Source organism: Chinchilla lanigera, unplaced genomic scaffold (assembly GCF_000276665.1).
Source record: "Chinchilla lanigera isolate Chin_1 unplaced genomic scaffold, ChiLan1.0 scaffold00037, whole genome shotgun sequence".
NCBI classification, from domain to species: Eukaryota; Metazoa; Chordata; class Mammalia; order Rodentia; family Chinchillidae; genus Chinchilla; species Chinchilla lanigera.
The window spans coordinates 20131164-20146978 of NW_004955438.1; the positions used below are offsets into that span (position 1 = coordinate 20131164).

The following is a 15815-nucleotide window of genomic DNA, read 5'->3' on the forward strand; positions in this document are numbered from 1 at the left end:
ACCAAATGGTCCAAATTTCTTCCTCGAATTGGCAGAGGATCTCATATTCTAGTTGTGACTGTGTGAGTATATTTGTTTTATTATTTGGAACCCACAATTCTAGGAATAAATTGTTGTTTCTTTTTGTCCAGCATGTGCTCATCCTGGACCAGATGTTTCCAGGAGGCCAGCTGGGGGTTTGGAACCTTGTTTTTTATGTAATCCATCATGTAAAGCTGAGATCCTAGTAACAATAAGGATACAGTAGGTATTGCTTGCTTAACAATAAGGATACAGTAGGTATTGCTTGCTCTATGCAAATACATGCAAATTAGTGCAAACTTCCAGTGGCCCAAGGGCATGATCTCCAAGCACTCACATCATGGCAAACAGATCTGTGACTGAATATTGGAAATGTGACTGCCCTGCACAGAATTGGCCCTACGACTTTGGGGAAATTATCCTTTCAAAACTGTGCATTCCCAAACACAGTATAAGGCACCACCACATTTGATGTTATCTAAACTTCCTACCGAATCTCCAAAGAAGTCACAGTTTTTTGTTTGTAAATGGTGACAGCTGAGAACCAGATAATTTAAACAACTTGACCAACATCACACGAATGAACAACGCACAAAGCTACTCCGGTTTTGTGGCATGTGAACTTCTCCAAGCCAACTTGCCCTTCATTTTTATATATATCCATAGTACCCAGAGGAGCATTTTGGCCATAATAGAAATTCATTAACAAATTTATTCAATAAGTACTTATTGCCAGGTATGGTGTCACATGACTGTTACTCCAGCACTTGGGAGGCTGAGGCAGGAGGATCGCTCTGAATTTGAGGTCAGCCTGGGCTACATAGTGAGTTCAAGGCCAGTCTGAACTACATAGAGAGACCCTATCTCAAAAAAAAACTTTATTGACCATTTACCACATGCCAGGTAAATCACAATGCATGAGAACATCAAACATGCAAATATACACTGCCTGGGGACTCATGTTATGGTGTATTTTTGTAATGTTGAAAAAGAAAGCTTTAATGCTAGAGAACGCTTGAATACATTGTGAAATATTTCCACGCAGAATGACCAAATCCATTTTTGAAGCGGATCTCGTACTAGAGAACAGAGGTCTGCTCTCTTGGCCAGCTGCTTCTCATGTGTGAAATTTCACCAGGCGACAGCCGTGCTTTGCACTCCTATGGCCAAATGGGGTATTTAGGACACAGGTCAAATAGTGCAACATCATGAAGTATTTATTAACTGACCCTGTATAGGAGAAGTTTTTCTACCCCAATACAGGGAAATGTTCATAAAATGACAGGTGAAAAGGGCAGAACACACAGAGCTGGATGCTTCCGGGTGTCTGGGCTGCGGTTTGCTGCTGCTGGATCAGACCAGGCCACTGTGCTGCCCAGGAGATCACAGCAAGCACTGGCTGCATCTGTGCCGCAGAGACTGCCCACGGGCCCGGGATGCCTCAGGCACCCCGCTCTAGAAGTCCTCTGGGGGTGAGCAGGTAGAAGAAAGTGACAGAGAGCAAGTGAACTTCACACTCGAATCACTAAAAGAGAAAAGAGCAGAGACTAAAAATTATGAAGAGTATGCTTTATCTAAAGTTCTATTGGGCCGGGGATATAGCTCAGTCGTGCCAGTGCCTGCCTGGCAAGCACGAGGTCGTGAGTTCAATTCTCACTACCAAAAAAATTAACAAATAAATAAAGTTCTATTAAAATGAATTCCAATGACAGAATTATAAGGAGAAATCATAAAATCCAAATTAGAGCAAAATAGTTTATGAGCACCTATGAGAAAATAAAAACCCAAGAGGAGAAAAAAAGATGACAATATAATACAAACAAAATACAGTGGGCTTAACTAAGTATTCAGTATGCATAAGTACAGTGTATACATTCTTGAAAATAACCCTATATGTAGGATAAGGAAACATCCATTTTTTCAAATATAATAAAATACTACTATAATGGGTTGCAAAGTGTGTCACAGTCTGTTTTAAAGAATTGGCAAAACAGAATCCATGTTCTTAGACTATAATGCATTTAACTTTTGATAATCAACTATAAAAATATAGTCAATTTCCCTCACCTCTAATATGTTTGGAACTATAATGAGCTAAAAATGGAAACACAAGGAGCTGGGGATTTAGCTCAGTGGCACAACGCCTGCCCAGCAAGCGCAAGGTCATGGGTTCAATCCCCAGCACCGGGGAGAAAACAAACAAACAAAAAAATGGAAACACAGTTTAAGAGTTTTTTTTAAAGTTTATGTCTATTGAGAACTAATTTGAAATAAATGTAATGAATATCATAACTTTAGTGATAAATCTAACTTAAGAGAAAAAATGCATAGCTTTGTGAATTTATTTTAAACAATAAAATATTTAAAATAAATGTAAAATCTATATTTAAAAACTTTATTACAAAATGTAAGATAATAAAATAAATTTGTTCAATATAAGATCAACATGCAGGAAAATTGTACTTTTATTTCCCAAAATAACCAATAAGCAAAAATCCAACAGAAAACATTCTATTTACAATAGCAACAAATCTGTCAGGTACTGTGATTATCTATCAAAACATGTATCACACAGCCATGAAGATAACTACAAAAATGCCACTGAAGTTCTTAAAAGAAGACCTAAATAAAACAGAATCAGGTCCTTGAATTAGAAGAATATAATAAAGATGTCAGTTCTCCCCAAATTATCTTATAAATCCAATCCAGTTTAACCCACTGCTTGGTTTGTCAGAAAATTTGCCTGTCTGTGATAAAATTAACATGAAAGAACTAAGGGTCACGATAAGTTAAGAAAATTTTGAAGAAAAGATTGAATGCTTGTTTTCTCAGGTATAAAGATGTGTAACAAACTTCCGCTAATTAAAACCAAACAGCAATGACAGGGATCGAGAATAGACTGAGGCCCCCAAATTGACCTGTGCCAATTCAGAAACTGAAATTGAACAGAGATGACATTACATAGTTACATGAGAAGCAAGAGACCACACAACAAAATTTAAAGGACAACCGCTTGTCCGTGTTGAAATTAAAGTGCCAGAAACCTCTGAGAGGAAATTCTGGAAATAATAAACATTTACAGGTGATAAGGGAAACTCTGAAAGCGGGAGAGGACACATGAGGAAATACCTTTGGGTTGGAGGGTAATGAAGAACTTCCCAAATAAGAAATCTCATCCAGGAAAAGACATCACATAAAACTCCACATCGAATGACTGGAAAATATGACTATGATAAGTAAGGATTTGTGCCTAACAAAAGAAGCCTCAAGGGCAAATAAACAAAAAAGAAAGAGAGGGGGCTAAACTGAGAAAGGGTGTTTATGCTGCTCACACGTAAGATGGGAAAAGCATCTCAACTACATAATGAATTTACACAAATTCATAAAATAAGAAGAAAAGAATCTGATGTGAAAGTGGCAAAAGACTTGAGTGGATATTGTAATGACTGATACGGGAAAATGTGTTCAGCCTTATTAGCAACCTGAAACATACAAATAAAAACAGCAATACTGCCAGGCATGGTGCCGCACGCCTATAATTCCAGCACACAGGAGGGTGAGGCAGGAAGATTGTCACCAGTTTGAGACCAGTCTGGGACACACAGTGAGTTCAAGGCCAGCCTGAACTACATAGCGAGACCCTTTCTCAAATAGAAAAGAAAGAAAAAATAGGGTTAGTACAATCTCATACACATCAGATTGTCAAACATACAAATGTCAGAGGGTACCTAGTTAAGACTGGAGAAACAGAATTCTGTGCTGTGGAGGGGGATGGAGCTGGTACCACCAATATGCACCACAGTCTGGCACTGTCTAGGAAGGGTGAACATCAATACCCTTCAATCCAGAAATTTCACTTCTAGTCCTACATCTGAAGGAAATTTGCCTACTGTGAAAAATAAATTTGAAAAGTGTGTATTTCAGCATTTTCTGTAAGAAAGAAAAGTTGGCAAACTAAATATCCGTCAAATGGGAAATGAATTGTATACGTTTATATTCCTCTAATAAGAACAGTAGACAGCAATGAAAAGGAGTTGTGTACAAGTATACAAGTCAACACGGGTAATTTTCGACAACATCTTGTTGTTGCTCTTGTTGCCGTTGTTATTGCTGCTGTTGCATAAAATGCAAACTGCAAGCTCTGCTACTGATGATGAAAAGGTCAGATCTAACTGCACAGATGCCCCACGGACAACGCTAAGTGGTGGAGTTGTGATTTGAGACGCAGGCTGTGATTAGTGAGCCAAAGCAGAGAGATTCTGGGGTGCATGCACGCATGCAGCAGAAGGGAAGGAGTAAACTGAGGCTCTTGTCAAGGTCAGCTCCAGACAAGGAAAGGCACAGGGGTCCGGTGGAAAACCACTCTTTGTAGCCTGAAAAATCAGAAAACTGAAGGAGGGAAGCTACAAAAAGTGAGGAAGCCAAAGCAACAGAGCAGTGGGAGGACCCCACAGTTCTGCCTGCCAGAGCCTCTTTATGGCTTGCAAATCATGCGCACATCACTCAATCACAGACTTCCAGCTCTCCAACAGAGCGCCGAAGATAGGAAGACATAGTTGCAGGGCAGCTGTTTTCCATGTAGTTGCCACGTTCTCTGAGAGAAGACAATACCCCCACTCCTTAATTAATTCATAATATCCAGCTTCAGCCTCAAATACCAGGCACATTGGATAATCCAGAATAACACATTCAGGGGAGAAAAGAAAAGAATCTGAGAACCAATCCTAAGAGGACCTTGCTGTGAGAACCAAAAGGCCAGGATTTTAAAATGAGTATTATAATAACCAATTAATCAAAGCAAAAATATACACATTCAGAAGGGTAAGATGGGAAATCTCAACAGAGTAACATAAATATTTGAAAAGGGGGAGAAAGGAGAGGGGGTTCTAGGCCTGATAAATGCAAAGCCTGAAGACTGTAGCGATGGAAAAGACAAAAATACTTTATAGGGTCAGCAATGTAGTTCAGCGGCACAGCACCTTCCTGGCAAGTGTGAGGCCCCAAGTTTGACTCATGGTACTAAAAAAAAAATACTTTATAAACTGGAAATAAATGGATAAAAATCATCCAAATCTAAAGAAGCAAAGATGGGCTGGGGATTTAGCTCAGCGGCAAAAGCGCCTGCCTGGCAAGCGCAAGGTCGTGAGTTTGGTTCCCGGTACCGGAGAAAAACCAAAAAAAATAAAAAATAAAAAATAAAGAAGCGAAGATAAGAAAAAATATTAGGTGAGAAGTGGTCCAACCCATGTATAACTGGACAGGTGGAATTTCACAAGGGTAAGAAAGAAAAAACAAAAAAATGGGTCAAAAAATATTTAAAGAGAAAAAGGCTAATACTTTTCTGAATTTTATGACAGAAATTTGCACATACAAGATTCATATGCCCATCAATCAGAATAAGTACAAAGGAAGACCACAGTTCAATTGCTGAGGATAGCAGAGCTACAGCAAGTATTGAACACCTCAAGAGAAAAGCCACACATGACATACCAGAGAATAGCTAATGAGTAAATATCAGAAACTGTACAGTCCAGATGACTATACAAGATTTTAAAATGATGAAGGAAAAAGAAAATAACTTATCTCATTAACATTATATTCCACAAAATTTTCTTTAACACACAAGCTAGAATACAGATATATTCCCATGAAATTACTAAGGGATCATCCAGGAACCGATCTGTACTACAAAAATATTGAAGGAATTCATGTTAAAGGAAATGAGGCTGGGTGAAAACTCAGAGCTTTAGAAAGAGCGAGCATTCGACATGTTATAGATCAATGTAAATGAAATGATTTAGGTATTTTTTTCCTCCTAACATTGAATAGTAAATATAAACAGATTAAAAACATATGCAGCAGTTCTGGTGAGTTTTTGAATGTGTGTAGATATACACATCACACCTAAAATATCAAGTGCAGGTGTGGGAATGGAGACCAACACAGTTTCAAGATTAACATGTTCTGCGTGAAGTAGGATAACACTAATTATGGGCCATGGAAATTTAAATAAATAATTAGCATTTTAGAGCAATCACTGAAAATATAATGCAATTAACCATAGCTGGGAAAAAAGGCCAACAGAAAAATTAAAATAGAATTCTAAAAATATTCAAATTATTTTTTTACAAGCAGGAAACCAGGAATTGAGGATCAAAAAACTAGAGTAGCACACAAATAATAAAATAGGAGCCCCAATTCCAATCATGTAAATAAATGCACAACAGTGTTAATGGACTAAACATTAATTAAAAAATAGATATTAATACAAGGGAGGACACATCTGAAATTCAATAAGTAGGTTGTTATAATAATATCTAACTCTATACTAGTGTAATATGTAGTAGATTATAAATAAAGGGCAAAACACATATGAGGGTCTCAGCAGACATAAAAATGTCTGACAAAATCCAACACACTTTTTTATGATGGAAACAGTCAATAAACTAGAACTTCAAAAGAACTGCAACTTCTTAAAATACGCCTGTAGAAACCTACAGTTAACATCATACTTACTGGAGAAAGACTGGATGTTTCCACATCAAGGTCAGGAACCACACTTAAGTTCTTGCTATGTGTGGTGAAGGTGTAGCCAGGGAAATTTGGCAGGATAAAGAGAGACCACTGTATTGGAAAGGAAGGAGTAAAATCATCTCTAGTCGAAGAGGACATAGTTTGCATGCAGGCACTCAAGAAATTCAATAAAATTTAATAGAAAAATAAAAGTATACAACCATCTGAAGACAATATAGAAATGTTTATAGCAACTTTAAGGTAACAGTTCATCACTAGAAACAACTTAAACATCTATTAACATATAAGTGGATAAGCAAATTTTGTTATTTACATACATATGCATGCACAATAGAACATTACTTAATAATAGAAACCAGTAGAAAGACACAGACTAGCTGGGCATGGTGGGACATGCCTGTAATCCCAACTACCCAGGAGGCCGAGGCAGGAGGATAGAAAATACAAACTCAGCCTGAGCAATTTAACAATGTAGGAAGCCTGTCTCAAAATTTAAAAAATAAAGGGGGAAAGATGTTATGGATGCAGCTCAACGCACAGGGTTTACCAACCGGAGCCACAAAAAAGGGAGAAAAGAAGAAATTTATATCCTTGACAAGATGAATAAATTTCAAAATAGTTATGATAGCTGAGGAAAAGTCAGAAAAAGATCACAGACAGTATATAATTCCACCTAAAACTGAAAACAATTTTAACTGATAATGAAAATAAAATTTTTCGAAATCTGTGAGATGCAAATAGTCATACTTAGAAAAAGTTGCATATTAATGTAAAATATTAACGTAAGACCTGCGGTTATTTATCTGAGTTACCACACTGGAGGGAAAGTGATAAGTAATTATATACAAACTAAGCATAAACAGGAAAATAGTGACAAAACAATTAAAGATGACCTCAATGAATACAGAGATATTCAATGCTACCTCAATACAAATGTTTTCAGGCTTTTTTATTAAAACAAAGAAATCACAAAGCCGTTCTAAAATTTACATGAAAAAACAGAGGATCTAGAATTGCCAAAATCATTTTTAAAAGCAGAGAATGAGTAAAGTATTTATACTCTGTGATTCCAATGCATTATCATAAAAGTACAGTGATAGTGTAGTATTGGTATAAGAATAAGTCTATAAATGCACAAAGTAAAATTCAGAGTCAAAAAATAGAGCCACAAGTGTATTGTTAATTAATTTTTGCCAAAGTCACTACTAAGACTATTCAGTGTGGAAATGATAGGACCTCAGCAATAGGAACTACTAGATTATCAGTATGAAATAATGAACATTGACATTTATCCACACCATGGAAAAATTTAACTTTGTATAGATTTTACACTTAAATATGTAAGTAGAATCTATCAAAAATCTAGGGGAAAAACTAGAAGAAAATCTCTGTGGTATTCAGCTAAGCATTAATTTCTAAAACCAGAGAAAAAGCATAAGACATGAAAGAAATATTGGAAGGAAGGATTTAAAGAATAAGAACCTTAGCTCTTTGAAAGACACAGCTAAGAAAATGAAAAGCCATGCCACAGACTGCAATAAAATATTTGCAAAATTGTGTATCTGACAAGGAATTTATATGGTGATTATAAAACATTTTCTTATCAATAACAAGAAAACAAACAAATCAATACAAAGAATTGACAAAACACTTGAATAGATACTTCACCAAGGACCAGTGAATGCCCAATTAGTACATGAAAACAAGCTGAATATACATCATAACCAATAAAAAGTAAAATTACAGAACAAGTCTACTCATAACATCTAAAAGCATGTAAAGAATGCTGTATAAAAACCTATATGAAGTTATAGCAACATATAAATGTATACAAATACATAGATAGGTGTATATATAAATATAAGATATATAAACATTAATAGAACACTTCAATACTAAGATTCACATAGATTATTTTAGTATGACATTTGTACAGGAGTTATAGCCACCAATAGTCAAAATGGAGACTTGGATGAAGAAAAGAGAAGGACATTCAGCTAGCAGAGTGACATAAAAAAGATTTGAACTGTTTTTCTAATATTTAGATTATAAAGCTTGCCAGAATTTGATAGAGCATAGAACCCCACTCACTGGGTATGTATATTAGTATACAAATCCATAATCCTTTGCCTGAAACCTTTGGGGCAGATGGCTTTACATTTCAGAAGTTTTTTATATTTTAGAATAGTAATCTGATCCATGTACTAGATGTGACTTAACAGCCCCAGCAGGATGTGAAGCAGCAACCTGTAATTAAACACATGAACATTTCTGCTGCAGAAGATATGAATATTCACACAAAGAGGGCTAGGAGAATGACTATAAATAACCCACTTTAGTTCAGGTCAAGGTCTGCTGCCAAGGGAGGCTGCCACAAACTTTCTTGAAAATGTGCTTTGTGGAACTTTTTAGATTTGGGCACTACTGGTAAGGGACCGTGGATACACAGTAGTTTGGGGCAGTTTCAGTATACTAAATAAAGTGATAAAGAATGGATAGACCTCAAGACCGAGCTCTCTGCAGTTTCCTACACAATCGGCTTAGGCATAAAAATAAGCAATCATCAAGATGTCGGGCCGAGCTTTGCAGCCACCTCCCCCGTCATCTCTCCCCGGATAGCTGCAGACAGCCCTCCCCTGATGCACCTGGCTGTGTTTCCTTGACTGGGCTCAGGTTCAAGTTCAAGTGGGCTCCCTGCAGCTCCAGCTCCTGCCTCGTTCCTTAGCGTTAGGGGCTCTGGCGTAGCCGTCTCCTTTTGCTACCCGCACTTCAGAGCTTTTAGTCTTTACATCTGCAAATGTTCAAAGCTAAATTTAAATTTAGCTTGCTCTGCTTCCTTCCAATATGCTCGGCAAAATACTGTCTGGCTGTTTAACTGTGTCTTAGAAGTGGCTTTTATCTGATGCCTGATCTGGCCAATTTGCCTGTAACCTGTGTGTGCTGCTCTGTTGATGGTCTCCCTTTGCCATCCACAGACTCTGGTTGTTGTGGTGATAGAGGGGGAATTGAAATTCCTTTCAGAGTAGGAGTCCCTTTCTGGGTGGGGTCCAGCCTGAGGACACCCTCCGCCATGAAGTCACCATGTGCTACTTCCTGTGTAACATTACCAAACTTCCCCCAGGCAGTAAGGGTGGTTCAGGAGGCCATTTACTCACTTCCTGTTCATACCTAGTGAGTCAGTCCCTTCCAGATTTGGGAACTTTGTAGGCCTGTAAAGTTTTATGCATACAGTTGACAGTTTTTGCCTTTAGCTAAGTTAAGTATTAACAAAAATATGCAACTTCCTATCACTATCATTCCCAAAGAGGAATCCAATGAACTCTACACTGTATTCTACGCTGGCCTCATATTTCTTCTTTTATTACAGACTCATGAAAACTTCTTTCACAAAGGTTACTGGGACACAGACTGTGTTTGTGGACCATTGGACAAAGGGCCCAGTCGTGGCAATCCAGAGGCTCATAGATTTACTCTGAAACTGCCACTAGATTTTCCTCTGCTAGTTAGCAATTTGTTGACAAGTTAGAAAGTATATAGCTAAAGACAAACATTTATAGAACATTCAACACCTTTTCCTTTGAGGTGAAAAGAAGAAATAGCATTCACACCAATGATCCAAGTTCTTAAATAGCTCTGATTTCATCTCTGTAAGCCTTCTTTTAGTCACTTGAAATCACCTTGCAGTAACAGGAAGTCATCAAAGATGCAAGAGAGAGCTATTATGTACACTGCTGCTTCTTGCAAGTTCTTCATACACACTCATCCACACACAAGCACAGAGGCACACACATACAAACATATACATGCAAAGGAAGATTCCTAAATTGCCAAGTTTGCAGAAATGAGTACATATATTTTGAGAAGTTATGCAGCCATTGAACATCATACTTTCTAGGCTTATTTACTCATGTGGGAAAGGAAATTCTGAGTGACACAGAGTGAAAAAGACAGGAGAGAAAGAGAGAGAGGGAGGTGCTATGACTTGAACCTGAAAGGTCCAAAGGCTTAGATCACAGTTTGGGCTATCGGGAGGTTGTGGGACCTTTAGGGGGTGAGGCTTAGTGGGAGGTTTCAGGTCACTGGGCTGTGGCCTGACAGGGAGACACTCATCTCGTCTTTCCCTCTCAAGTCCCAGCTGTGAGATTAGCAGCCTGTCACGATGTGCTGCCTTGCCAAAGAGCCAAACCAACAGAGCTAATCATCAACCATGACATAAAATCTCTAAAACTATGACCCAAAACTAACTATCCCACTTTTTAGTTGATTTTTATTGGATTTTGTTTCAGTAACAGAAAGCTAACACAATCTATATTTTAAATATACATATAAAATGATGACTATGAGGTCTTCACATATACACACATATACACACACAGTTGACAGTGCCTCACTCTAACTGCAGTTCTCATCTGTGTGAATTTTGTGACCTCCAAAATTTCAGAAATTCAACTGTTGAAGAGGTGAAATGATATACTCATCTTCATTTTTTGCAAATAATGTGATCAGAAGGTACCTTACCTTCTCCTAGAATTGAGGTTCACTATCCCTAAATTTCCTCTATCTGCTATGCCTGGTTCACCTATTGTTACAGTGTCACTATTTTATAAATAACATTACAGTCACTGACATAAGAACCAAGCTGCTAAAGCTTGATTGATATGAAGCCACCAGTTAAAAATTTGTAAGGCTTCACATAACTATTCATATAAGATTTCTCTGAACATGAGTTCGTGGGCACATAGATAAAAATTAACAAGAAGTAACATATAAAGTATTTTATTCAAGCTTTGAAGCATAAAATAATATTTAATTGTACGTGTTTCTCCATCCATTACAATGGGTTCCTTAAGTAAGCCTACTGATTTGGTACTTTCTGAGTCAATTCAAGAAGCGATATGGTGAAGTAGTTAAGTTCATCACTTGAGGTCAGCCTGCTTGGATCTGAATCTTGGTTCCATGTTTCCTGGCCATGTTAGCTGGGTAAAATTGCTGAAAGCCCTTGTGTCTTAGTTTTTCACTTGTAAAATAAAGGTAATAAGAAAAGCTCTAGGGTAGAGCTTTTGTGAGGACCTTCATTCATCCAGAACCAAGATGCCCTGGGAACTATACCTGTTGTCTTGGTTACTTTTTTCTCACTGCTGGGACAAAATATCTGACGCCCAAAATTAAGGAAGGAAAGGTTTATTTCACTTACAGTTCGTGGAGGTTTCAGTCCGTACTTGGCAGATTATAAAGCAGAGTGGCACATGGCACAGAGCTACAGCTCAGGGCGGCAGACAACAGCAAAAGCAACAAGCACACTCCAGCGATTAATGGAGGAGGAATGGCCTCAAGCACTCTTTTCCTCTCCCTTATGTATGCAAACTATCCACCCCAGGGTGGGTGCAGCTCTCACACCCATAATCAAACTCTAAAAGCCTGCCCCATGGCCACATGAGGCTTTGGGGGGACACACAGACATAAATCATAACACCTGTCATTAGAAGTAGAACAATGAATGTGACTGATCAAGTCCCTGCCTTCATGGAAAATTCCTCTTGGAGAGAAAGACAGAAACTGAGAAGCAATAGGCACAGTGTTGTGAAGTGCTGTAAAAAATCATAAAGAAAAGCAAAAGAGGACCAGGGAATAAAGAAAGAGGGACAATGTGCATATTTTAGACAAGGTAGTTCATGCAAGACTTGTCAAATGCGAACTGAGAGGGGAATGTTCTAGAAAGCCACCTCTTGGGGAGGGGGGGATTTCACACAGGGAATGATTTCATGTAGGGTCCCTGGGAAGAATTCACCGAGAGAAAGAACATAAAGCATTCAGCACATGGTGTGAACATATTGATTGTTCAATAATTATGATAAGGTAATACAATAATTAGAAATACATTTTGTTTATTTGCATGAGAAATATCACTTTCATGGCCCATCACCTGCTTGTCTCTAAAGTCTTTTCTGGGTCCCTTTCCACCCTGTCTGTCCTTCCTTCCTCTCTTCCCCATGTCAACCCCTTTTACCTTCTGTCCTCTGTCTCATCCTTCTCTTTACTGGCCTCAGGTGCTTAGGACTGGGTTAAATGTAACCTTTGGCTCTATATATAATGCAACCATAAAACCCCTTTTTGAAATGAAACCTAGGCCCTGAACAATGGCCACATCTAACTAAGTGTCCCCACACCCTCCAGATCCCTGCTTCCTCCAAGGGAATCATCCTCCTTAGCCATCAAGTTTTCATTCACTTGCTTCCTTTTTAAACAGAATTATAATATTTACTCCTAAGGAGAGCATTCGATCTTACTGATTTTAAACTTTATAAAAGGAGTGTCATGCTACTGCATATGCTTACTTACTGGTACTTTTTAAGTGTAATATTATATTGACAACATTCAGCCTTTCATTATGACTCATGATTGTTAACTGAGTTTGAGTGATGTCTAATCCTCCATTTTGTGAATGTATTCTATATATTCCTGCACCCTGTCCCTGACAGAGAGTGTTTGGGTTCCTAGATTTTTGCCATTGTGATTGGTGCAATTATAACATGCCTATATATCTTTGCCAGGGGCTGGGGACTTAGCTCAGTGGCACAGCGCCAGCCTGGCAAGCACAAGATCGTGAGTTCAATTCTCAGTACCGGACAAAAAAAAAAAAAGAAAAAAAAAGTGAAATATCTTTGCCATTATATATATGCAATAATTTCTTTTAAAGCTACTTTTTTTTTTTTTTTTTGGTACTGAGAATTGAACTTAGGACCTTGTGCTTGCCAGACAGGCACTTGTGCAGCTGAGCTATATCCACAGCCCTTAAACACACTCTTAGAAAAGGAATTACCAAAGCCATAGGTTTACCAAAAACTCAGATTTAGGAAATAATGACAAAATGGTTTGCAAAATATTTGCACAATTTTCTCTCTTATTAGTGATATACAAAGGATCCTGTGTATTTCACTATATCTATTCCTTTAAATTTTCAGTCTTAAGCTAATGTCAATTGACAGTATATAGAATATGGCTTAATGGTTTTGGCTTAACTTCCCTTACTACCAAATATGTTGAGTATATTTTTATGTTCATTGACCTTATTATTTATTTATGTTTGGACCATTTTTCCAAATGTTTGGTTTTTTTAACCTGTTCTTTGCTAGCTATTCTTTGGAAATATCTGCTCTTAGTTTATAACTCATCTTTACATATCCTTTAAAATGAGTTTTAATTCACTTTAAAAACTAAATTTTTGTATTGTTTCAGACTTTTGTGTCCATTTAAAAAATGGACAATACAAATCAAATTTGTATTGACAAATTTTGTCAATATAAATCATATTTCTATCTATTTCCACAGAGGATTTCAGTGTTTTGTGTTACACAACAGATCTTAATCCATCTAGAATTAATTTTGTTAAAGGTGTGAGGCAGGGGTTCAATTATCTATTTCTATATATGGATGACCATTTTCCCAACTGAGTTTTAACCACCTCCAAGTCCAATTATTCAAATACAAGATGGCCAAAATTTGCATATTTTCATCAATTTCTATGGTAATAGAAAATACAAAAAAGACAATTTTATCAAATTTGTTTTGTACAAGAATTGACTAGTTGAAATGACATATGCTGGAGTGACACTAGCAATAGTATGGAAACAAAAGTGCTGAGGAAAAGAGATGCTCAAGGTAAACTGTTAAGGTGTTAAATCCGTTTTCTCCTGCACAACCTCACACTCTGCTCAGGTATACACCAAAATTCCCTCTACATGCGGATGGGTCTCTGGCTTATAGCACTGCTCACTGGGTCTCTCTCTGCTCTATTTCCACAATCCTGTGATGTCTGTGGTTTCCTAAAAGATGCTATTATCTGATATTAACCCTTCCTACTTGTCTCACTCACCCTGGATGAATTTTCACGTTCAGTCTTTTCAGTATATGTTTTAGAAATTACTTTTAAATTCTATTACTGGAACTACACTAAATGGAGAGATCAATGTGGAATGAGCTACTATCTGTATAATACTTAGACTTTCTACTTATAAACATGCTATATTTCTTTCTTTCATTAGATGTGCTTTACTATCGCTTATTCAATTTCTCCAGGGTATTGCTTATAGTGTTCTCTCTTGGCCCCTGTAGTTCCTCCACACATTTCTTGGGGAAAGAATTCAGCAGTTATTTTTTACAGAATCTTGACCACAATCTAAACCATTAGTCTTCTGTCCTTTTTTGCCTTTTTGCTTTTAATAAAGACGCTTGCCAGTGTCCACCTTGACAATTGTCACCATTCACACGGGAGTTTATGTTGCTCCCTCTGTTTTTAAGCCTCTGTTCTCATCTTGACTAATACTTGTTCATTGGCTGTCCTTTAGCTCCTGCATCACCTCTTCCATGGAAGTTTTTCTGATCTTCCATCCTAGGGAAGTTTCCCACAAATTCTTGTGCTTACATCTCACATAAAGTCTTTCAAAATTTCAGCTGAACTGATCTGACCATATGTTTGACCCATCAGGCTATGAGCATCAAAAAAGATTTTGTTATTCATAATGCACACTCTAATATAGAGTCTTTTCCATGTAAAATGTTCCTTCAGTGTTTGCTGAGTTAAGCTACAAAGCTATCTTAATAATCTGGAGGTTGCAGACAGGGTCAGGGCCAAATCAACATCATTATGTAAAAAAAACTTCAAAAGGAATAGGGGTCTGAATTCAAGTCCTTCTTTTCCCCTGAGGCAACAAGAGAGTTTGGATGGACATTTCTCCCTGAGGATGTCTTTTCATGCAAATCAAGGGCACAATTCTAGCTCCTTGCCTACTGGGAAGTTTTTCTAAATTTAAGAAGAGGAAAATAATTAGCAAAGGACTATTCTGAAAATATAAAAATGGTTTCTATATAGGGCTTTGCCCCCTGTAATTCTACTACCTCCTTCAGCCTTTTCAAAGAAGTATCTAGATGTACTTTATAGCATTTATATTTTTCCTAGGACACAAAATGGTATCTGTATACACAGCACAGTGAGTCTCAGAAAAAGAAAAAAATCCTAAGGAGATATAAGTACTGCTATTGCTTGTGTCTAGATGCCCCCTAAAGCCTCGTGTGCTCATAGGTGGGGCATTCCTAGAGCATGTGATACTGGAATTAAGGGTGTACGGTACTAAATCAGTATACTGAACAGAATTATCATAGTTCTGGGTGGCACACCCAAAAGGCTGGTAACCTGGATGAGATAAAAAGGAAAGGCTGCTACTTCTGCTGCTACATTCTGCCTGCCCTGCCTTGGACTGTTT

The 15815-nt window shown here is 37.5% G+C and overlaps 1 long non-coding RNA gene across 1 annotated transcript; it reads right to left on the reverse strand.

The window, feature by feature from the left end:
- Nucleotides 1-1226: 1226 nt before the first annotated feature.
- Nucleotides 1227-9496, reverse strand: LOC102027341. Its single transcript, XR_261952.1, has 3 exons — nt 9201-9496; nt 6538-6645; nt 1227-1546 (listed from the first exon to the last, which is right to left on the reverse strand). It is a non-coding gene; the product is annotated as an uncharacterized LOC102027341 (long non-coding RNA).
- Nucleotides 9497-15815: the final 6319 nt, after the last annotated feature.